Source organism: Staurois parvus, unplaced genomic scaffold (genome assembly GCF_062004578.1).
Source record: "Staurois parvus isolate SC_StPar_1 unplaced genomic scaffold, SC_StPar_1.0 ptg000527l, whole genome shotgun sequence".
NCBI classification, from domain to species: Eukaryota; Metazoa; Chordata; class Amphibia; order Anura; family Ranidae; genus Staurois; species Staurois parvus.
In genome coordinates, this window is record NW_028318323.1 from 448569 (window position 1) to 474233 (window position 25665).

General features: G+C 43.5%; 1 protein-coding gene across 3 annotated transcripts in view; it reads left to right on the plus strand.

Annotated features, from left to right (window-relative positions):
* The window catches only part of COL15A1 (collagen type XV alpha 1 chain), a 1471644-nt gene that overhangs the window by 224463 nt on the left and 1221516 nt on the right, over nucleotides 1-25665 (plus strand). The gene's annotated exons all lie outside the window — the stretch shown is intronic.

A 25665-nucleotide genomic window follows, 5' to 3' on the forward strand; every position in this document is an offset into this window, starting at 1 on the left:
CACGCTGTGAACACTGTGGCAGTGCGGTGTCCTGCCACGGTCAAACTCAAGTTGAAAACCCTGGATTCTCAACCAGGCAGGTTGAGGGGCTCCAGAGAGTTAATGTATTGCAGAGGAATCTGACTTTTCGGTTTCCTCATTTATTCATTTAAGTTTGTTTTGGGATCTGGAGCCTGGAGATTTCAAAGAGATCTGGGAGGGATGAAATCTCCAATCCGGGGTCCGTGTTTTGAGAACCCCCAACACACTGATTGCACAGGTGTGTGCAGGCCTTTTTATAGAGGCCTAACCATGGTTCTGGGCTCCACCCCGGCAAACAGAGTCAGGAGGGCTCCACCCCGGACGGGAGGTCTCTGCCTTGGAGTCAGGTGGAAGCCAGACTAGCTGTGTGCTAGTGGCCATATTTTGGGAAGAGTCTGCAGGAGGCAGACTTAAAGCTGCGTACAAGCCAGGAGGCTGAATACTGTTAATTGGCTTGATGGTGGATACCCCTGTGTGGGAAGCATTTTTGTTGAACTTTTTCTTTTAAATAAAAGTGGGCAAAAAAGCCCTTACAGAAAGCGAGTTGCTGTGTGCCTTAACAAGAAGAGCTCTACCATTTGAAGTGAGTTCCCACATATGGTGGAGGATGCGGGCAGAATTGGAGATCCCTGCAAAAGCAGTAAGTTCATCAGTTATATGAACTGTGTTTCTGTGCAATGGACAGCACAATTCATGTGTGCAGGTGAGGAGATCCTGCAGAGAAAAGGAACTTTCCTTAAAGAGACAGTGCTCCATTGTGTTGCTGGACTGTACAAAAGTGTTGTGGAGTGACTGCAAAGATGGGGCGGTCAAAACTCAAAGAAGCAAGATTTTCTGAAATGAGAGATAGAGCCTTGTGGCTGGAGGGGTTATTACCACCAGAACAAGCCCCATACATGGCTGCACAGGGTTTGCCACAGTGGGAAGTTGTCCCTGGCATAGCTGGTGAAAGGAAACCAGTTTTCTGTGTGCAGAGTACTAAGCCTGAAAGAGGATGCAGTGTTGGAAGTTCGGCCAAGATACTACCGCAAGAGCGCTGTTTGCGGTGCAGTGAATGGGGGCACACTGTCTCCAAGTGCCCTTTATCCCAGCTTCCAGTGCAAGGTGACACAACCAGACAAAGGTCTGGGTATACAATTGGGAAGCCTGCTTGGAGTTCCAGGAAGGAGCAGCAGGCTGCCCAAAAATTTCAGAAGAATGTGGTTGCCCATAGCAACACCTGTGACTTCAGGCCTGCGGACCCTGTGAGAGAAGTGTCGTCTGCAGAGGATTGTGGCAACGCAGAGATGAGAGTTCAGCGCATCTGGAGGAACCCACAAAGTTCAGCTGAGAGAGTGCCATCTCCCATAGCAACAGGAGAAAGCCTGCCAACCAGGAGAAGGGGCTACAAGGAAGATGTGGTTCCTTATCCCAACAAGGTTATCGGTGAAACCATACCCTGCCTGGAATGTGGTCAGTTTGGGCATGGTATCTTTACCTGCCCCAGATTATGGAATACCACTGATGAGGGTGCTACTGGGCAAAAGTCTTCATCTGCAAGCCCAGATTCATGTTTAAAAATGTTGGCAGCCACCCCTAGCAACAGTGAAGAAGTACCTGTTGTGCCTGCAGGGGGTGCCAAGGAGTCAGAAGTGCCTGCCACAGTATCATCCTATAGCTGCATGGATGAACTGGCTGGCCAAAGCCAAGCAGAGGAGATGACAGAAAGGATCCAGATCCCACGCACTCAAGTGAAGAAGGTGAAGCCTGTTGAAGTGATGGGTAAGACTGGTACTTTTGAGAAAAATGTGAGAGATACTAATGCAATGATTGAGACTGACTTTGAGACTCTCTGCTATAAATTTGGGATTCTCCCAGTTGGGAAACCCACTGCTGGTGATTGTGAGAAAGACTTGCCTCTGTATAATGCTTTTAGTGGGGAGGCAACGGTTAAAAACGTCAATGTGAATAGTACTGATATTGGGGTTGCACCAATGTCATATAAACAGAATGCTGAATTAAATGTAGTAGGGCTGACCACTAAGCAGGATGTGTTATCTCCCCTAGCAACGGTGGTTAAGGTAACCCAGGATAGCTGTGGTGTTGCTCTGGTGGACCAGAGCGTATCTGAATCGAGTGATGAGAATTTGTTATTTCAGTGTGGCAATGGTGAATCTAAAAGGTATGAACGTATTCATAATGATGATGGGTTAATGCAATCCACTAATGCTAAAGTTTTTGTAGTGAATGACACGCCACTAGGTTATGGTGGTGAGAGTAGGAAATTGCAACCTGCTGTGCCTAGAAAAGGAGTCTCCCGGTGTGATATGGATAATGAAGATATAGGGAATGGGTCTGATACAGAGCCACTCTGTCCCTCTGTGTCTCCTTCAGCGGTTGGAGTGGTACTGCGTAGTACCTCTGATGGGATCACAGGGACGATGGACTGGGACAGATGGGCAACAAGCTTGTTGGCATTAATAAAATATGCCTCTGTGGGTAACAATGGGGTGGACATGGTTTCTGCTGTGCTGAATAGAGGGACTGTGGAGCAGCTATTAGTCCAGGGCGCTCCTGTCGCTGCTAAAATTAACCCACCGCTGGTAAAAGGCACCGTTAAGGATAAACGCTCAGCAGAAGTTTTGCCCACAGCCCATAAAGGAGTTAATGGCGTGGTATACCAAACTGATTTCCATAGAGAAGATGTGGAAGAGCTCATTGACACTGAGCCTCAGAGTATTTGGGTGAATCCCACACCTGGTTACGCTCTGGGAGAGCCCCAGGTTATTGTATTGGGTACCTCCATAAGAGAGGAAGCCTCTTTAAGAAGCACCACCTCTGAGGCATCAGTAAATGAGTGTCTCCATGTCTCCAGGAAGGACTTATGTGTGGAATCAGGCTGTCTTTTTATAACAGACCTGCTGAAGGAAATGTTAGCCTTCTGGAGTGTAGAGCCGGAGTATACCTTGCTGTCTCTTCCATGTTCGGGAGAGCTGGTACAGTGGAGTCCCACTAATTGGAGCTGGGTATTACAGGCTATACAAGACAAAGATGGTCAATATAGGAATTCTGTGATACCATCCTTGTTGGTAATGGTGAAAATTGTCTTTCAGTGCATTGCTGGGTTGCTTCATAGCAGTAATCTGTATGAGAGGCACACCAGAGTACTGTTGGACAGGACCGAGGTTTGGGCAGAAGTGCCAGAAGACACATGTATATGTGATGTGGTTGGGGTCGTCTACCCAAATGCAGAATTATGTAAGGATGGTTTGGCATCAGGACAGTTGCTGGCAGAGTCTTTTGTGACAGTGAAGTCTGTGGATAGTGATGTTTCCATGGGAGATACCCACTCCGCTGTGTGTAATTCCTCTCCAGAAACTGCCCTGCCAACTACTAGTGAACTGAGTTCTGACAAGAGTATTTTGGCTAATGATAAAAAGGGAAATGTGTTGATGAATTTGGATTGTCTGATTACTATGTGTGATAACAAAAAGAATGGTAGACCTGGTGGTCAAGTTGACATGGTAGCTGGTCATCCTGGAAAAGGTAATGAGTGCTTAACAGGCACAAGAGAGGTTAAGAGTCTGGAAATAGGCCCCCTACAGGTTCAGGAAGGTCACTCTGGAAAAGTTTTCCAAAGGTCCAGTAAACACCCAAGTTGTAAGAATGAAAGGTCTAAGGGAACTGGCCCAAAGCTTAACAAGGGGATGTTAAAAGAGTTTGATGCCACAATAAAAGAGCCCATGTCTGTTACTAAAGGGTTTAAAAATAAATCCCCTGTAAAAGTAAATGAAGCAAAAAGGGATGGTCTAGAGGAATTTGAGGGAGCACGTTGTAATCTTACAGGTACCAGGCATTTGAAGCTTAGGAGTCCACCCCAGGTTACAAAGGGTACTGAGATTTGTAAACCCCCTAGTGGTAAAAGGACTAGCATAGTCTTAAGGAAATTAGAAAGGCCACGCTTTTGGAAGCGCACTCGTAAAAAGGCACGGGGATGTCGTAGAGCCCAAGTAAGGGGAGACAGGGGAAGTCACCTCTTGGGGCAGGGAGTAGTGTCTCCCTTTGATGAAAACGAAGTCAGCCAGGATTGGACCTCTACAGGTGATAGCCCGCACAGAAGGTCTAAAGCAAGGGTTTTAGTTTTGTGTGTTCCGCCCCCTACGGGGTCAAAACAAAGGGGGGGATATGTGGCAGTGCGGTGTCCTGCCACGGTCAAACTCAAGTTGAAAACCCTGGATTCTCAACCAGGCAGGTTGAGGGGCTCCAGAGAGTTAATGTATTGCAGAGGAATCTGACTTTTCGGTTTCCTCATTTATTCATTTAAGTTTGTTTTGGGATCTGGAGCCTGGAGATTTCAAAGAGATCTGGGAGGGATGAAATCTCCAATCCGGGGTCCGTGTTTTGAGAACCCCCAACACACTGATTGCACAGGTGTGTGCAGGCCTTTTTATAGAGGCCTAACCATGGTTCTGGGCTCCACCCCGGCAAACAGAGTCAGGAGGGCTCCACCCCGGCAGACGGGAGGTCTCAGCTAGTCTGGCTTCCACCTGACTCCAAGGCAGTGTGCTAGTGGCCATATTTTGGGAAGAGTCTGCAGGAGGCAGACTTAAAACTGCGTACAAGCCAGGAGGCTGAATACTGTTAATTGGCTTGATGGTGGATACCCCTGTGTGGGAAGCATTTTTGTTGAACTTTTTCTTTTAAATAAAAGTGGGCAAAAAAGCCCTTACAGAAAGCGAGTTGCTGTGTGCCTTAACAAGAAGAGCTCTACCATTTGAAGTGAGTTCCCACAACACATTCAAAGAAGGTGGTGAACATCAGTACACATTTTATCCTTTTAGGATAAACAGCTTGTTTAGCCTGTATTTTTGGGCTAAAAATGGAGCTGAGCGCATAATTGAGCTTCATATATACCGCAATCATCTATATGTTGGAGTGAATTCACTTATTTGTACCCATCTCTCAGAAAAGGAGGATTTCACTTTAGTATTGATATTGGACACATAATAATGTTATTACACTAATATTTCTCTATATCCTAAAGGGATCATTCAAGTAATTTTGTGTACTGTTTGGATAATATATTGTAAGGAATTACACTGTTTTTATAGTTTATTTACATCAATATAGGAGTGCAGCACAGTTATTTGTTTTTATACAGTAATTTGGATTGTTGAGAGAACACACACCTGCTCCTATGGCTTTGCAGTGAAGTGTCCCTCCATTGTTTTCCCAGGCTGGCAAGCTAGATTCTATAGCATTTAAGCCAGTGAGAAAGTGGTTACTTTAGCAATCCTGTTTGCAAATGTAATTACCAGATAAAGCAATAACGTACAATTCCCTGGGGCCACCATGTTATAACATTCAAGAATAATGTAATTTAACCCGAGATGCCATCCTATTGGAATAATACCAGGGTAGTAGAGTAGTGTTACATATAGAAGGCAATAGTTAGCAAACTGTACTGCCTCCATATGTATGGCTGTATGTGTGAATGACATCTCTACCACCTATAAAAACCCCAGTTTCTCAGTGTTGGGCTCTGTTCTGTTTGCCAAACTAGTAAAATTCAGACAGAATGTTGCACTGCCACATTTCTGTACACGAATAGGGAAGGTCAAACTCAATGCAAGGGTTAATTGCTTGTTTAAGTCTAGGGGACAGAAACCTTGTTTTACTTACCTGATCCTATACTCTCCTGGCAGGCAGCGCTCCCCCCTGCTCCAGTGGTGGACTGTTCCTCATGTCCAGTGCATGGGTATAGTCCCTACCAGGGGCAGACTGACAACTCATGGGGCCCCTGGGCAATAGGGGATCATGGGGATCATGGGGCCCCTGTGTCCTCACCCACACTCAAACCACACCCAAATAAGCCTATGCAAGATACCAGGGGCCCCTTATTGACCCCAGGCCCTCGGGCAGTGCCCAAATGGTCAGTCTGCCCCTGGTCCCTACATCAGTCTTGATGTCAGAGGACCTTAGACCACCTGGGCAATAGAGAGAATAGGCTGTGGGATTAATCTAGCAGTTTGGTGAACCCTGCAGAAGTGGAGGATCGGGTTAGTAAGTCCCCTAGACAGAAACGAGTCTGCACCCCTTACGTGCAGATGTAGCTATGGTAAGGGACCATTTTTAGATTTCATGGAGCTCAGCTTTAACAAACCAGTTACTGCAGATGTTGGCAATAACAAGTATTTTAGCAATTTGTACCTCATCCTTCTGCATCTGCTCTTCTATCACCCCATCATCTGACAACATAGGAAATGGCATACACAAAAAGTATACTTTATTCTAGGTTAATATGTAGCAAGGTGATCAGGGTAAAATATAATGAATAATAATAAAAAAACTGAATACAAAATATACTTCAATGAAGAAAAGAAGTGCTTTTCTATATATGAAAATGTTAACCTATAAAAGAATGCTAAATCATTTTTGACATAGAAAGTAAGAACACAATACCATAACTAAATTTGAATAAAATGGTCAAATGAGACTGAAAAGCAAAAAGTCCAAAGGTTGCTTTGCTTCCTGCACCAAAACTTGCTGCTGGTGAATGAACTGGGGCATTTCAGAGTCTAAAAAGATAAGATAAAACACTTTGCACCCAGAACTGCTGTTAGAAATCATGGGGCCCCATACAAGCCCTTCCTCAAAAATATAAAAATTATATTTTCACTAAAAATACACAAATCATTATTAGCATTCTTTTCATAGCTTGGATGTTTGTGGCACATTTTTCTGATTTGGCCACCAATATTCTGAGGTTATAGCTTGCTCGGTATTAATATCCGAAAAAAACCAGACCATGGTGGATGAGGTTGTAGCTGCCTTAGAATGCTTATAAAGGAACATAAATTCTACTGTGGACCCCTTGAAAAGTCAGCTATCCCCAGAGGAGCTGCCAAATTGTCTTGTGATTTCTCCACTTACCTGAAGATGACACATTTCGCTCACCAAGCACTTGCCAACATACCTGGATATATTCCAAAGAATTTATTAGACCAAGTCTAGCCTAAGTGAAGAGATTAGCAAGTGTACTTTTACAAATAATAAGACAATAAGGTTACCCTGGAAGATGTAGTTAAACACTTGCAGTATTCCATCAGTAATTAAAATAACTTAATTGTTTTTACCTAGGAACAGTATATTAGGACGGTCCTAACTTCTGTCCCTGCAGAGAGCTGCGCTATTATATTTGACATTAAAAAGTATAGAGGTTGCAACATTGTATCTATTTGTATCTGAATAAAAACATCTATATTCAAAATGGATACAAATAGATACATTTTTGTAACCTCTATACTTTTTAATGTCAACTATAGTGCAGCTCTGCAGGGACAGAAGTATTTACTAATAATAATTTAAAAAAACAGTGTGGGGTCCCCCCTCCCATCCATACCAAGCCCTTCAGGTCTGTTCCCCACAACCCTGGCCAGTGGTTGCGGGGGTCTGCAGGCAGGGGGCTTATCAGAATCTGGAAGCCCCCTTTAACAAGGGGGCCCCTAGATCCCGCCCCCCCCCTACATGAATGAGTCTGCAGTACATGGTACAGCTACTAATTCACAAAAAAAGCAAAAGTGTAATGTAAAAAAACACAGTACAGGGTCTTTGACAAGTCCTTTAATAAAACAATGTCCCCTGAAGTAGATCCAACGTCAATCACAGCGACCCGAAAAAAGAAAAAAAAAACAAAAAAGGTCCGTTCTAGACTGAGGCTAGCTGCCTTATGCAGGAGCCAGTCTCGCTGACAGTTCTTAAATAGGTAAGGGGTGGGGCCAGCCGGGGACATCAAGCATGTGCCATGGGGCGGGGTCACTCAGATGATGTCCCTGGCTGGCCCCGCCCCTTACCTATTTAAGAACTGTCAGCGAGCCTGGTTCCTGCATAAGGCAGCTAGCCTCAGTCTAGAACGGTCCTTTTTTTCCCTTCTTTTTTCGGGTCGCCGTGATTGACGTTGGAACTTTTTTTGTGAATTAGTAGCGGTACCATGTACCGCAGACTCATTCACATGGGGGGGCGGGATCTGGGGGCCCCTTGTTAAAGGGGGCTTCCAGATTCTGATAAGCCCCCTGCCCGCAGACCCCCACAACCACCGGCCAGGGTTGTGGGGAAGAGGCCCTTGTCCCCATCAACATGGGGACAAGGTGCTTTGGGGGGGAGCTTCCCCTGCCCCAAAACACCCCCCATGTTGAGGGCGTGTGGCCTGGTATGGTTCAGGAGGGGGGGCGCTCGCTCGCCCCCCCCTTTCCTGACCTGCCGGCTGCATGCTCGGATAAGGGTCTGGTATGGATTTTACGGGGAACCCCACGCTGTTTTCTTCTTTAATTTCGGCGTGGAGTTCCCCCTTAATATCCATACCAGACCTGAAGGGCTTGGTATGGATGGGAGGGGGGACACCACGCAGTTTTTTTTATTATTAATAGTAACTACTTCTGTCCCTGCAGAGAGCTGCTCTATTATATTTGACATTAAAAAGTATAAAGGTTATAACATTGTATCTATTTGTATCCATTTCGGATATAGATGTTTTTATTCGGATACAAATAGATTTGTATTTGTTTTATTCGGATACAAATAAATACTTTTGTCAAACATAATAGCGCAGCTCTCTGCAGGGACAGAAGTAATTACTTCGCTATTATATTTGCCAGCCATAGAAGGCTAAAATGGGCCGATTTTTTTTCCGTTGGTGGTAACGTCAGCCGATTGAACAACTGATTTTTCGTTTTTTTTTTTTAAAATAAAAAACGGACGGTTTTCGCCCCGTCTATCGCCTGCATTTTTCTTTTTCTTCTTTTCCTTTTTTTTCTCCTTTTTCTTCTTTTTTTTTTAGAAGGTCACGGCTTATGCGCAGATTTTTTATCGGTAAAAGATCGGCCGATTTGCCGATCATTGCAGCGAAAATTGGGCGATCTGCAAAATCGGCCAATTTTTATCCACATTTACCGATAAGAAAAATGTGCCAAAATCCCAAAAAAACGGCCGACCAATTAACCCACTAACGGCCCGAAAATCGGCCGATTTTTTTTTTTTGGCCAAAAAAATCTACCTATTTTAGACCCATCTAAAGCAGGCCATAGATGGACCTAAAATCGGCCGATTTTTCAGCCGAAAAAAAAAATTGGCAGATTTTCGGGCCGTTAGTGGGTTAATTGGTCAGCCGTGTTTTGGGATTTTGACACATTTTTTTTATCGGTAAATTTGGAAAAAAAATCATCCGATTTTGCCGATCATTGCCGCGAAAATTAGCTGATCGCCAAAATCGGCTGATTTTTTTCCAAATTTACCGATAAACAAAATGTGCCAAAATCCCGAAAAAACAGCTGACCAATTATCCCACTAACGGAAGAGGCCCTTGTCCCCATCAACATGGGGACAAGGTGCTTTGGGGAGGAGCCCCCCTTTTACCAAAGCACCCTTGGTGTGGATGGGAGGGGGGACCCCACGCCATTTTTTGTTTACATTTTGGTGTGGAGTTACCCCTTAAGATACATACCAGACCTGAAGGACTTGATGTGGATGGGAGGGGGGACCCCACGCCGTTTTTTAAATGTAATTCTCCCTTTTTTTTCTTCACTATAGCTCAGAAATTCACCTGTCACTTCCCCCAGCTAAAAGAGAAAGTTTTCTAGGAATTTATATCCCTAAAGGAAACAATGTTTACTTTGAGTTTATTAAAAGATACAAAGTTTTCTGTAACTTCGGGGAAAGTGACTTCTAAGCTTGTGAACTATAGTGAAGAAAAAAAAAAAGGCTGGCATTTGCATTTGAAAATCAGCACCGACATACACTTTGTATTGTGAAAAAAAATTATTAACAATTGTGTAAACCGAGGCATTATTTTCAATGGATTTTCATTTGTAAACCAAAAATTCCGTTAACCGAGGCGTTCGTAAACCGAGGTGCGCATATATTAGTATTGCAATCCTTTGTATTGGGATACATAGAACCAACATACATCAGAATTGGCAACATAGCACAAAATTTGTGTCACATTGGAGATATCTGGCTAGTTACACTGACCTTGCCCAGGGACCTAGGATTGATTCACACCACAGAAATACAGGCAGGATTAGTGTTCAACAGCTCCGTGGATTAGTGGTTAGCACTACTGCCTCACAACGCTAGGGTTGTTGGTTTGAATCCCAACCACAGCAATTAATTTGCATGATCTCTGTGTGACTACCCCAACATGCAGGTGGCAGCATCTTTGCTTTCTGTTTAAATGATCCCTAGAATGTGAATTAGAATGAGGCCTTGTCTGTTGAAACACCTTTAAAGTAGCACCTTATGTGAATGTCAAATGATGGGATGAGATAAGGGCCTGGACTAATGATTGATTTGATAATGCTGGTTTGCACTCCACCCCCTTTTGGGAAACTTTGTCAAACCATGAGAAGAGTGAGCGAGAGAGAAAAGGATTAAAAAAAAAAAAAAAATAATGGCATGGATTCCCCCCCCCAAATCCATAACAGAACCTTATCAGAGCATGCAGATACCGCATGCCTTCAAAGATTTATTTCCTTTGTTGAATTGCCTGCTTGGTTCACACTAGATGCGATTTAAAATTGTGCTTTTTGTTGGCAATTTCACCATGTTTTCTGTAGATTTACCAAGTTATTGAATTTTCAATTGTGTTTTGCACTGCGGTTTCTATTGTAGTCTATATATGAAATCGCTACAAAATGCTGAAAAAGGTTGACAAGAACGACGTTTGAAATTGTGCTGCAGCAAATCACTTATGCTAAGACACTCACATCCACATTCATTAGATCCGATATTAGGTACAATTTCAATTCCCAAATCGCACCTGAAATTGTGCACCTTGGATGAGACTTGGCATGCGATTTGCATGACATGCGACTTGCAAATCATATGCCAAGTCGCACCCTATTGTCTGCTATTAGAGCAGTCACATGGGTGCGTTTCCGACACTGATTTCTAAAGTAGTACATGTACTACTTTTGTGGTGATTTGCATAGATATCTGTGTCAGATGTTTTGCAAATCGCAAGGAAATCAGCATCTTCATTGTACGTCGCACAATTTCTAAATTGGCTTTGATGTGACCGGGGTGTAAGGCCTTTTTTTGTTTGATTTCCTGAGTGTTTTCCCGATTTATGGGAAATGCCGCATACTAGCAAAAGTGAATTGACATTTTCAGTATTGCATGTGAGATGTGGTCGTGGTCATGTGACTCCCTTAACTCATGCGATAATCTGGAGTGAATTGTGTCCATAGGGCCAAGAAATATTGCCAATAGGGTTCCCTTTCACATCCCTGTTCAATGTTCTGTTGTATGCTGCACAGGTACACTTTACTGTGGCTTTCTTTCTGACTCTGATTTGTGGGGCCTGTATACTAAGGGTTAAGGCAGGTGGGAAGAGAATTAATCAGGTGCAAACACTTTCTCTGACCAAATGAATGACAGTGGTGGGTGTGGCCTACCTTATATAAAGAGATGCAGTAGTTGCTGATTTTTGCCTTGTACAGGCCACATTATTTCTGCAAGTCCTTGTCTGTGGTGGTTTGGGGAGGAAGAGATATTGTGGTGAATTGCCCCAGGCCACACTCACGCTGTGTTTTAATGTGGGCTGTAAATGTTTTGCATGTTCTTCCTTCTAAGGTGTGTTTGTGTGTTATTGTACAATGATTGTGTGTTTATTAACTTTGCGTTGTAATCCTAACACATGTCCATTGCTCTGCTCTTCCAAGTTTGCTTTATTTAGAATGAAATGCAGTTTTCAGACAAACATGATGAGAAATGTATGTGTGGGGGATTTGGGGGGGGGGGGGTTGGAGGTGTTATTTTGGCACGTATGCATTTATATTGATATTTTGATCTGCAGCTTGTTTTGTGGATAAGCCTAAGTGATTCATAACTGTTTGTTTCCTGTTTGTTTCCTGCTGTAACCTGTGAAAGCACAGTTCATTAGAAGTATAGTCTTTTAGATTGTAAGCTCTTGAGCAGGACCGTTCTATTTTAGCAACATCAATCCTGTTTTTTTTGTTTTTTTTTTTCACCAAGATATTGAATGTACCTACTTGTTGTTGCTGTCCAAATAAATGTGGAATGTGTATTTGATCAATAAACATTTGGACTATGTATTTTTGGGGGATTATTTCATGTTCTAGTTGAATGTAGCACAGTGGCTAAATGGTTAGCACTTCCACCTGGCAGTACTAGGGTCGTTCAAATCCCAACCATGGCACCTCCTGCCTGGAGTTTGCATGTTCTCCCTGTGCCTGTGTTTCCTCCAGGTACTCTGGTTTCCTCCCGCACTCTAAAGACATGCTGGTAGGTTAATTGGATCCTGTCAAAATTGGCCCTAGTATATGTATGAATGTAAGTTAGGGCCCTTAGATAGTATGCCGCTTGAGGGTTAGGGACTGATGTGATATTACCACATATATATGTAAAGTGCTGTGTAGCGTGACAGCGCTATAGAAGTATCTGAAATAAATGTACTAGCACCCCTAACACTTATTTTTGCTAGCATTTTAATATGCCCAAATCTTCCTTGTTAGAGTGCACATATGCAAGTATGTCCAAACTAACAAACCAAAAGCCCCCTATTGCACCACAAGACCAAGTTATGTACCAATGAATAGGTCGTGTTCAATGTCCAGCTAGCTATTCTTTTTCTACAATCCTCTTAACAGTAATAAATTGGGCCCCCAATTTATGTTGACTTTGGGCCTTTACCGGCAAATATATATTTGCCAATGTCATATACACAGTATAGCTGCAAGCATACATTCACCAATGCCAAATCTACAATAGAACTGCAAACATATATTTGCGAATGTCATATACACAATGGAGCCGCATGTAAAATTGCTATAGTGCACAAATAAACGCCAAGACGGCTGTTGGAGGTGCTAGAGCAGCTGTCATGACGTCATGACGTCATGACGTTGGCGGAAGGACGTTTGCACACACCCGCGAGTGGTAGTGGGGAGTGTTAGTGGATGGGAGTATAGTTAGGAGAGTTTAGTGGTAATTTGCAAGTCTATTTTTTAGTTTTGTGCATTGTTGTTTTGTGGAATTCCAGACCACATCTGGACATGGCGAGATCGCTGTTCACCACCAAGGAGCTGATCCTCATTTGCTGGGGAAACATTACTAGTAATTGTTGTATTTTCAGTTGAAAACATGTCCAATTCCTAGATACATTGAGGTACATAGCAGAGGTTCAAGGTTCTTCCTAACTATACAGGTGGCACAGACACAAGCATACACCCAGGGTCACTGTTACATATCACGGGGCCCCGTACAGCATACCTGACAGCCCCCCACCACCAGAGAAAATATCCAAATTATATTTATGCTAAAAATATACTAAAAACATTAATTGACATGATCCCAACCATATTCCTGTGAAACCTAAATGATAAAACTGTACTGAGTTCATAAATAAAGCTGTGTGTAATTGAGGTCTTGGGGCTCATTCACATGGGTGCTGTGGCCTGTAGAGTGGGAATCAGTGGTTTGTTTTTGTGGCTATCACCGTTTGCAGGCAACCTATGTTACACTATGGAAATGCTGCAGGTCATAATTTGACAAGCATATGGGTGCAGGTGTACAGCCCTGAACACAGACAGTGAGCATTCAGGGCCACTTCCCCACGCCTTCACACCTGTCAGATGACAACCTGTGTTCATATAGCTGATGTGTCCCCATAGTGTAACAGGTGGCTCCAGCCACAAAAAAAAAAACCCTCATTCGTGCTGTACAGGCCAGAGTACCTGTGTGAATGGGCATTTTTTACTTTTTTTTTTCCTCAGCTCATTAATTTCAATGGGCTACCTAACGTGTGGGAACATGCAAAAATACTGCAGGCATGTTATTGTAAAAGTGTGTTGCACCTAACTGCACAGTAGTGTGGTGCCATGCGTTTTGGTGGTTGTGAATGCATCTGTGTTTATTAGACATGTGGAGGTGCAATTAAGTTTTCATCATGGTACCTGCGCACATCTGCAGAGGGCATTGCATTTCTTTGCTGTCCTGGACAATGCGTGCTCTTGCATGCGTTTCTGCACCACAAATGTTGTGAACAAGTCCTAATGGCCAGTTCACACTATAGAAACAGTCTAGATGTGTTCCAGATGCGTTTTTGCATGCACTTTTTTGATGCATGTTTAGCGTGTTCCAGTGTATTTGATGCATTTTTGACGTGTTCCAGTGCATTATTTTATGCATTCCAGTTAATTTTTTTCCCCTCTCTTTTTCTAAAATTTAATTAGGGACATGTGCGTTTTAGTGCATTCCACGGCGTTTTACCGTGTTCCAGTACAGTTCTATGCATAAACAATGCAGCCTGTTTGACTTTTTTGGCAGCACCTGCAACGCACTGGAACTGCAAGCGTTGATGTGAACTATGACATTGACAACCATATAACCTTCTTTCTGTGCGTTTTGGATGCAAAAAAAGCAACTATTTCTAACTCTTGCCAAACGCCCCTATAGCGTTTGACAGGTGTTTGGGAAGCGTTTTTTTATGCTCCTCAAATGCTCCCCAAACGCCCTATGTGCGGTTTTGAGGCATGTGATAAGCATTTACCAAACGTTAAAACTGCACCACAAATGCCTGTAATGAAGTTAAATGGTATTGACGCTCCAAAAATGCCTCGCAACCACACCGCAAACGTCTGCCAGGCATTTCAGGAGCTGCACCATAGACCTGAATGGGAGGCTTCAACTCCTCCTGACTCGACAGGAGGTGCCAGTTTTGCCGTGATGCAATGCTAACGCTTCAGTGTGAACAGCACTGTGTGCTGCCATGTGCAGAATTTTAATAGGCGTTTGAGAAGCGTAAAAAATGCCTACTGACAAAGCTAGTGTGAACACAGCCTTAGAGAAAATAAAGTTGTAATGAAATATAAACAGAAGGAAAATTGAAAATTTCAAACTTGTCAGAAGAAAAGGACGCAAGTAAGATTCACTCCCTTTCCACTTTCTAGTCAGTAGCCAAAATCTTAATTAATTGATCTATATTCCTGGCACTGACAGAACCCTGGAAATTGATCTCCATATTTTGGGCATTCACAAATGTCAAGGAGCTTAAAATCTAATGGAGGCCATAGGTGGGTCAAAAATCGGCCGGAAAAAAAAAAAAAAATTGGGCAATTTTTGCACCGTTAGTGGGTTAATTGGTCGGCCGTTTAATCGGGGTTTTGGCACATTTTTTTTTTCTATTGGTAAAGTTGGGGAGAAGAAGAAGAAGATGAAGAAGAAGAATTCCAGTCCGCTATTATATTTTACATTAAAAGTCTTGCGGTTGCAACAATGTATCTATTTGTATCCGAATAAAACCATCTTTATCCGAAATGGATACAATGTTGCAACCGCAATACTTTTCATGTAAAATAGAATAGCAGAGCTCTCTGCAAGGGAAGGAAAAATGCCGGCTGTAGACGGGACGAAAATCAGACGATTTTTTTTGCTGTTGGTGGCAACGTCGGCCAATTGAACGACCGATTTTCTTGTTTTTTTAAAAAATGGCTGTTTTTTTACATATACTAGGCCCAATTAACCTAACAGCATGTCTTTGGAGTGTTGGTAGAAACACACCCGTGCAGAGAAAGCATGCAACCTGAGATGCATCCATGACTGGGATTAGAACTCATGACCAATGTGCTGTAAGCTCCGAGTTCTAACCACTAAGCCAGGGGTCCTCAAACTATGGCCTGAAGGCCACATGCGTCCCGCCGAGCACATTCATCCGGCCCCCCGGCAGGGGACACTAAGTACAGGGGCGGGCAGGGGGCTGCTGTCTCTTACCTGGCTCCAGTCCCACGATGATCCAGTCCAGGATGCACAGCTCCTTCACTCCGGCCGCTCCCTCACTCGATGTCCGCACTGGCGCTCGGCTCCGCCTCCTCACTGGTGATTGGGCGCCAGTACTGTAGCTCAGGAAAGGCACACAGGTGGCCAATCACTGACAAGGAGGTGGAGCCGAGTGGCCCCGCAAAAATCATGGGAGGGAGAGGCCGAAGTGAAGGAAGGAGGACAGCTGACCGCCCAGTAAGTGTGCTGTGCAGATGGTACTGCTGCAACCAGGTATGCTGGCTGCAGCAACACCATGCTGGAACAGGGGTTGGCTTGTTAAGTGTCATTGCTGTCAGTGGGAGGAATAGTGCCCCATCATTGGTGTCACTGATAATGATGGGGCATTATTCCCCCCACTGACACCAACAATGGGGCACTATTCCTCCCCCCCACTGACACCAACTATGGGGCACTATTCCTCCCCCCACTGACACCGACGATGGGGCACTATTCCAACCCCCCCCACTGGCACCAATGACGTACTATTCCTCCCACTGACACCAATGATGGGGCACTATTCCTCCCACTGACACCAATGATGGGGCACTATTCCTCCCACTGACACCAATGATGGGGCACTATTCCTCCCACTAATACCAATGATAGGGCACTATTTCTTCCCGCTGATGCCAATGACTGGACACTATTCCTCTCACTGACACCAATGATGGGACACTATTTCGCTCCATAAGACACACTTGGGGGGAAATGTCTGTGCGTCTTATAGAGCGGCCAGCCCAGTATTCCCACCGCCGGTGTATGTCTGCAGTCTCTGAACAAATGCGGACACAGTACAGGAGATGACCTCTGATGTAGTTTAAAAAACTATAGTCCGGCCCTCCAACAGTCTGAGGGACAGTGAACTGGCCCCCTGTTTAAAAAGTTTGAGGACCCCTGCACTAAGCCATTATATAGACTACTAAAATGGTAATACACAAGATCAATATAAATATAGGTATAGATATGAAGGTAGCAGCAAGCACTCAGGGTATTGGCAACAGTCCCAGAATAGAAATATGTTAAAATAATAGTGTAGTGCTATAAATGCATGTTATCAATCAACGCATGTAAAATCCAAAAAGTGCAATAATTTATTTTAGGTACTTTTATAGTGCTGTCAATTTATGCAGTGCTTTACACATATATTGTACATTCACATCAGTCCCTAACCCGCAAGGGGTGTACAATCTAAGGTCCCTAACTCACATTCATACACTAGGGCCAATTTGGACAGGAATCAATACACCTACCAGCATGTCTTTGGAGTGTGGGAGGAAACTGGAGTACTTTGAGGAAACCCATGCAAGCACTGGGAGAACATGCAAACTCCATGCAGGGGGTGCCGTGGTCAGGAATCGAACCCATGACCCATTTACTGCAAGGAAGATGTGCTAACCATTAAGCCACTGTGCTGCCCATTAATGATGATGTAAACTGGTAAATGGTGCTAAAAAAAAGTTCATATAATTATTCCTGAATAATGGAATGTCCTTTGTGTCAGAGTACCAACTCAGAGAGTGCCTATGAATGGCACGTGGTTTATCCGTGACGAACAGTAGTGCATGAACTCCTGAAAGGTAAACCACCCTTGGGACGTGTGTATTACACTATTAAGCACCTTTCTGGCTCCTGTGGCTGAGCTGCCAGCATACCGCTGCACCCCCAGATGTGTGATGTGTATAAACCATGCGCATTAATACCTTAACATAGAATAGTTACATGATTAAAGAGAAGGAAGCTATATCATTATATTGGGAACTTAGACCTAGGCATTCCAAATTATTTGATATATAAGTGTGAAAATGTTTAACATTTGAAAATAGAATGTATGACATTCATTAGTAAATGCATTAGTTGTCTGATAATTTTGGAGAAACAGCAAAAAAAAAACAACAATTATAATATAGGTCTACTTTTTATGTTACATTCTAAGTATTCTCTTATGCAAACAGAAAAACGCCAACACTACAAAGCCCGCACTTGTGCGCCATCTAGCGAACACATCCGGTATTGCACCTAAAAATGTGCCAGATGCGATTCCACATTTACTGATAGTACAGTAGATGTTCGTCAATGAGATTGCTAGACGCCTCTCAGAAGACTGACAGGTCTTGATTGATTTAATGGAGTCTGCCTGAATGTTCAGAGTCTGCTGGCAGACTCAAGTTTTAGTAAATCAGGGCCCAAGAGTCTATGTTCTATCAATATCTAATTTAATCTCGAATACGTCGTGTGTGCAGAAGAGTACAATGTATAATTTCTTTCCCTAGGGTGTTTAATTCTCCATACATTTACCAGCTGGCATTGATATAACATATTTTGCATAGCTTTCACATCTCTGCTTCTATCTCTCTGCACCCACGACGTCATGTCAATCTGAGGATCCATGCAACAATTAAAATCTCCTGCCACAAATAATTTATCCTTCTTAAAATGCAAGAGCCTTCTTATAATATTCTTCAGATAGGCCTCTGGATTTCCATTGGGGCAATATATATTAGGCATTGTAAATTTAGTTTATAGTACCCTTCCCCTTAAGAACAGAAATCGCCCTTCTGGGTCTACCAACTTATCCTTTATCTTAAATTTTAGATTTTTGGCTATACCAATTGCAACCCCTTTTGCACGGTTAATTGGTGAGTCTCCATAATACCAGTTTGGGAAATATTTTTAATACAACTTAACATTTGTTTCCTGTAATAGGTGGGTCTCCTGTAGGAATGCTACTGTAATAGATCTCTGTTGTATTCTCTGAGAATATTATGCCTCTTCCCTGGGGTATTCAAGCCCTTTACATTATATGTCATAAAATTAACATTTTCCTTATTTTTTTTTCTTTCTTCCTCTTTCTACTTTCCTCTACTAAATTCGATCCAACGAGATATTTATCCATCAAAAATGAACCTTCTCATCCCTTCTCCCCCCCTCCCTCCCATAACCCCTAGGCTCATGGCTTGCCTTTGAATAGTTTGTGGTCTTCATTCCACCATCGATTCCAAACTGGGGTGGAGCTCTGACCACACCCACCCACCCTGACCGCGCTCCAACTCCCTGGGCCATGTATCTAGATGCATAAGTGGCTTCCTGTTTCCCGCCTCTCTTCTAAAATTCTCAAACTACAGAAGAAGAGAAGGGGGGAAGAAGAGGGGAGAGAGAGAGAAAAAAATGTGGTGGACCCTCTCACGACCTACCCACGTCTCCCTCCCCCTCCCTCCCCCCTCCATCTATTTTATCTCTGGTGTTCTCTCCTTTTAAGAACAAACTGCCAATTCTGGTTTTCTGTTCCCTTACTCTCCTCCGCCCCTACTTCCCAACCCAGAATGCCTATTTTCTGTATTTCTAGTCTCTCACAAAAGTCCATTAAATCTTCTGGGAACCTCAATCTTGCAGAGCGGCCATCTCTCCATCCAATTAAAACATGCAGGAAATTCCCAGCTATAGCGTACACTTTGTTTTCTCATTTGTTCTAGGAGTGGTTTCAACAATAATCAGCGTTTCTGATGTTAAGTCAGCAAAAATCTGTTAACATATCTTCATATTGAATTACTGGTCTCCCTCTTATCTTCTTCCATAAATCCACTCTATCCTTATAATAATGAAATCGTATGATCACATCTCTAGGGTTTCCACTCACAGTTCCTTGGGATCTTGTACTCTATTTCTAGACCCTCTGTTACTGGTCTGCCCATTATTGTATTGAACATTTTCCTCGTTATCTCCATCAAGTCCACTCCTTGTGAAATCTCGGGCAGACCTTGTATCCTCAGGCTGCTTTTTCTGTCGGTTTTCTTGATCTTTTAATTTAGTCTCTTTGCTCCTTTCGCATCTCTTCCATCTGTTTTTCTACATTGGTTATTGTTTGGGCATGTTTGTCCAATTTTCCCTCAGTTTCTTCTACCCGAGACAAAATTTGCCCCAGGTCCTTATGTATTACCGACAGCTCTTGTTTTATGGATCGTTCCAATATCAAAAACATTTCTGTCATCTCATTTTTAGTAAACGTTTGCCCACGCTCCACTTGTTGTGCAACCTTTTCTATAGCGCACTCTCTTTCTATATCTTCAATTTCTGCATTTTGGCTCATGACGGAAACTCCCAGAGACAGCCTGGAGCAATCCCTGATGCTGTTTTCCATCTCTTCTCTTCCTTTTACTCCCTGTTGTCTCTCCAGGGTTTGACCCTCTGCATTTTTCTCTTGTGAGGGCATGTACTTTTTAATTGTACTTGCTTGTAATGTTTTAGAGCCCCCTCCTATCACAGTTTTGCCCCTCATGATGTTAATATATTTTCTCTGTCCTTCCCAGACAGTTCCAAGACAGGGAGGTTGTTTCTTCAAAATATATTGGGGTATAACTCGCCTGGGCCAGTGTCCAAAAAATATTCTTGTTTGACCACCCGCCTTCTTCCTCCCTGAGGGTCTCTTTAGTTGTTTTCCCTTCTGTCTTACCCACTCCTCCTCTCCTCCCTCCTATCGGATGTCTCTGCTTCACCTCTTCTAAACTCACCTGGTGATCCCCCCCAAAAGATTCATAAACCGCTTTAGTTCATATAGTTTTTATGACTCACCCTCTTCAGTGGCCCGTCATGTATCTCCTCTGCTTCACCTTCCTCCGATCTTGCTACTGCTACTCCGGACATTGCACCAGTCTCTCTGACCTCCTTCCCAGGAGCGTTCCAGGGCACTCACAGGTGAGCTGGTCTGATCTGAGGCGGTCACTGTGGAGGGATCACCTTCTGTGGGGTTCACAAGGTCCCAATTGCTTCCAGATTGGATTGGATGAGCAGGCTCTCCTCTACATTACACTTAGACTGATGTCCGAGCCTCTCGGTCACTCTCTCCGGCCGCCACACAGCCACCCGGCATTCACCACACTGTTCCCCAGCTGGGTCCGCCTCCTTATCAACCGGCACCCGAGACACCTTGCTCTGTCCGCACTCCGCGTCAAGCAGACGGCCCTCTCTGCACCTCTCTCCAATAGGGCTCTTCCAGGTGGGGCATTCAGAGGCACTCCAAGAGCTCACACCCTCCCTGGCATGGCTATAAATGGCGGGAAGCAGGAGCTCCAGTGTTCCAGAGCTCTCACCACAAGCACCCTGCGGAGCCATGATCAGGCCCCTCCCCATCTGACCAGGAAGGTCATGCAAAGTGGTCTTTTTAAAGATGACTACTGCACGTTTGCATTAATGAATATTCTGTTTAAGCCTGTTCACACTGCAGAATGATAATACAGCAGTAACAAAAAAAGAAAGAAAGAAGGCAGCAGTTATCAGGCTACATCTAGGCATAAGAGTGTACCATTCTCTGTGGCATGGCCCTACAGGGTATATGAAATCATTTACAGAAAAAAGCAGGCAAGGATGTGCCATGAATGCAGATTCAGATACAGGATTTGTTTATCTCTGAAATTAACTACTTTACAACTGTGCTATAGCCAATGATGGCTATAGTGCCGTTGTCCAGTTCTGGGACGGTGTCATATGTCGTCCTCCCAGAATGCGCACCCAGCGCTATCGGTGATTGCTGTGTCCTACAGCGTAGCTGATCACATGACTAAGTAAAAGGCCAATCACAGCTGCCTTTTACCATGTGATCAGCTCTGTCCAATGACACAGCAGATCACAAAGTAAATACAGTTGCCTGTTGTATGTTATCGACAGCACTTTCCTCACGCTGTCACAGATTGAAGAAAGTACTGCTGATAACCGGCAAATGTCACAAAGGACACCCGCACCGATAATCAGGGAACTGGAAATACGTCATCACATTTGTGGTAGGACGTTTGCACACACCTGGAAGTGGTAGTGGGGAGTGTTAGTGGATGGGAGTGTAGTTAGAGTTTAGTGATAATTTGCAAGTCTATTTTTAGCTTTGTGAATTGTTCTTTTGTGGAATCGCTGCTCTCGACCAAGGAGCTGATCCTCATTTGCAGGGGAAACATTACTAATAATTGTTGTATTTTCAGTTGAAAACATGTCCAATTCCTAGATACATTGAGGTACATAGCAGAACTCCAAGGTATTCCATAGAAGAAGTTATTGTTCTTCCTAACTATACAGGTGGCACAGACACAAACATACACCCAGGGCCACTGTTAGATATCACGGGGCCCCGTACAGCATACCTGACAGCCCCCCACCGCCAGGGAAAATATCCAAATTATATTTATGGTAAAAATACACTAAAAACATTATTAATGGACATAATCCCAACCATATTCCTGTGAAATCTAAATGATAAAACTGTACTGAGTTCATAAATAAAGCTGTGTGTGTAATTGAGGTCTTGGGGCTCATTCACATGGGTGCTGTGGCCTGTAGAGTGTGAATCAGTGGTTTGTTTTTGTGGCTGTCTCCTTTTGCAGGCAACCTATGTTACACTATGGAAATGCTGAAGGTCCTAATTTGACAAGCATATGGGTGCAAGTGTGCAGCCCTGAACACAGACAGTGAGCATTCAGGGCCACTTCCCCATGCCCTCACACCTGTCAGACTAAAACCTGTGTTCATACAGCTGCTGTGTCCCCATAATGTAACAGGTGGCTCCAGCCACATGAGCAACCCACTCATTCATGCTGTACAGGCCAGAGGACCTGTGCGAATGTGGCATTTTTTACTTTTTTTTCTTCAGCTGATTAATTTCAATGGGCTGCCTAACATGTGGGAACATGCAAAAATACTGCAGGCATATTATTTTAAGTGTGTTGCACCTAACCGCACAGTAGTGTGGTGCCATGCATTTTGATGGCTGTGAATGCGTCTGTGTTTACTAGACGTGTGGTGGTGCAATTACGTTTTTTCATCATAGTACCTGTGCACATCTGCAAAGGGCATTGCATTTCTTTGCTGTGCAGGAAAATGCGTGCTCTTGCATGCGTTTGTGCACCACAAATGGTGTGAACAAGTCCTACAGGCCAGTTCACACTATAGAAACAGTCTAGATGTGTTCCAGATGCGTTTTTGCATGCACTTTTTTGATGCATATTTAGCGTGTTCCAGTGCATTTTGGATGCATTTTTGACGTGCTCCAGTGCATTTTGGATGCGTTTGTGACGTGTTCCAGTGCATTTTATGCATTCCAGTTAATTTTATCCCCTCTTTTTCTTCAATTTAATTAGGGACATGCGTTTTAGTGAGTTCCAGTACAGTTCTATGCATAAACAATGCAGCCTGTTTGACTTTTTTGGCAGCAACGCACTGGAACTGCAAGCACTGATGTGAACTATGATATTGACAACCATATAACCTTCTTTCTGTTTGTTTTGGATGCAAAAAAAGCAACTGAAACACATGTAGTGTGAACTGGCCCTAAAGGCTATTATAGGTAAAGGAACTGGACTGCCCAGGAATTGTGAATTCAATCAGACTAGTGGTGAGATACAATCAGGCATCGTATAATAATAATACAAGATCTGAGCTGTAGGTGATAGGAAATGAGACATTAACTTGATCAGTAAATAAATAGTTAAATAAAAAGAGTGGGGTGGTGATACATAGATTTGCAGATGGGACAGGTGATGACATGGGGGGTGGGGGAGGGTGTCAAGTTGTATGAGAGAGGTTTAAGGGCTGGTTCACCCTTGACTTTATTTCTATCTCTTGCCAAGCAACACTACAGAGTTTGACAGGCGTTTGGGAAGCATTTTTAACGCTCCTCAAATGCTCCCCAAATACCCTATGCATGTTTTTGAGGCATTTGATAGGCATCTGCCAAGCGTTAAAACTGCACCACAAATGCCTGTAATGAAGTTGAATGGTATTAAAGCTCCACAAATGCCTCGCAACCGCGTTGCAACCGCACCGCAAACTCCTGCCAGGCATTTGAGGAGCGGCACCATAGACTTGAATGGGAGGCTTCAACTCCTCTTGACTCGACATGAGGCACCAGTTTTGCAGTGACACAACGCTAACGCTTCAGTGTGAACAGCACTGTGTGCTGCCATGTGCAGCATTTTCATAGGCGTTTGAGAAGCGTTAAAAACGCTTCCCAAATGTCTGTCTGACACCTGCTGACAAAGCTAGTGTGAACGTAGCCTAAGAGAAGAGAAACAAACTTGTAATGAAATATGAACAGAAGGAAAATTGAAAGTTTCAAACTTGTCAGAAGAACAGGGCTCAGGTAAGACTCATTCCCTTTCCAATGTCTAGTCAGTAGCCAAAATCTTAATTGATTGATCAATATTCCTGGCACTGACACAACCCTGGAAATTGATCTCCATATTTTGGGCATTCACAAATATCAAAGAGCTTACAATCTAAGGTCAGAAACTCAGACATATACTAGGCCCAATTAACCTAACAGCGTGTCTTTGTTTGCAGAAACACACCCATGCAGAGAAAGCATACAAATTCCAGACAGGTGCAGCCATGACTGGAATTAGAACCCATGACCCAAGTGCTGTAAGTCCTGAGTACTAACCACTTAGCCACTGTAGGAGACAGAGTTTGAGATGAAATGTAGAATAGTTTCATGATTAAAGAGAATGAAGATATATCATTATATTGATAAATTAGAACTAGACATTCAAATTATTTGAGATAAAAGTGTGAAAATGTTTGACATTTGAAAATAGAATGTATGACATTCATTAGGAAATGATTTAGTTGGCCGATCATGTTTGGAGAAACAGCAAAAAAAAAAAAAAATAATAATATAGGTGTGCTTTTTATTTTAAATTATAAGTATTCTCATATGCAAACAGAAAAATGCCAATGGGACAAAGCATGCGGTTGTGCGCCACCTAGCGAACATATCCGGCCTTGCATCTAGAAATGTGCCTGACGCAATTCCGTATTTACAAACAGAAAAGAGTCTACAAAGTAGACTCTTTTCAATGAGCTTGCTAGACGCCTTTCTGAAGATTGACAGGTCTAGATTGATTGAATTGAGTCTGCCTGAATGTTCTTCTTCTGCTGTTAGACCCAATTGTTAGTAAATCAGGGCCTATATGACAACATCCGTAAAGCTATCATAAAACAGTAATGAGTGTAGCAGCTGTGAAACCTGAGCATATAGTAAAATTGTCATCGATGAGGCAAAATAAAAAATAACAGGAATAGAAAACCAGGTGATTAGCATGGCAACAGGCCTAGTACAAACAAATATATCACTCAGAACAGAAGCCATAGGGATTATGGACTGAAACAAAGATATCATCAAAGATATATACCTGGGATATTGAAAATATACTGAGTCGTCAGGTCTAAAAACCTGACGTACAAGGGAGCAACACGGCAGCTGATCCGAAACGGCAAGTGCCTACCTCAGTGGTGTACAAAACGGCTATAAACAGGACACAACAATTAGGAAAATTGTTAAGGTCCACATGGGGGCTCAGGAACTTAATTAACTGAGCGTGGGACCTGATATACAAGAGAGTCAGGTGGTGGGGCCCATCGAACCAGGAAGTCGGGGACGTTGAGGAGTGCGTGGAAATCTCTTCTTCCCAGGTTTAGCAGGTGTCCAAATCTTGCGTGGAGTAGTAGAGGACCTGGACAGCGTAGGAGGCTGCAGAAGGGTCTCTTCCGGCAAGGGATGTAGTCCCAATGGTTAAAGAAGGAGTCCGCTTCATGCAGACCACGAAGTACGACTTGGGCACTGTCTTTGGAGATAACTAACTTGAAGGGGAATCTCCACCGGTAAGCGATGCAGTGCTGCTGGAGATGAGTGGCGACCGGCTTCCAGGCGCATGTTTTTGCTAAGGTGATGGGGGACAGATCATTGAAAATTTGAAGTCTGTCTCCTTTAAATTCCAGGGAGGATTTGTTACTTGTAGAAGAGAGTAAGGCTTCTTTGCTGTCAAAGTAGTGAAAGTGAATGATAATATATCTAGG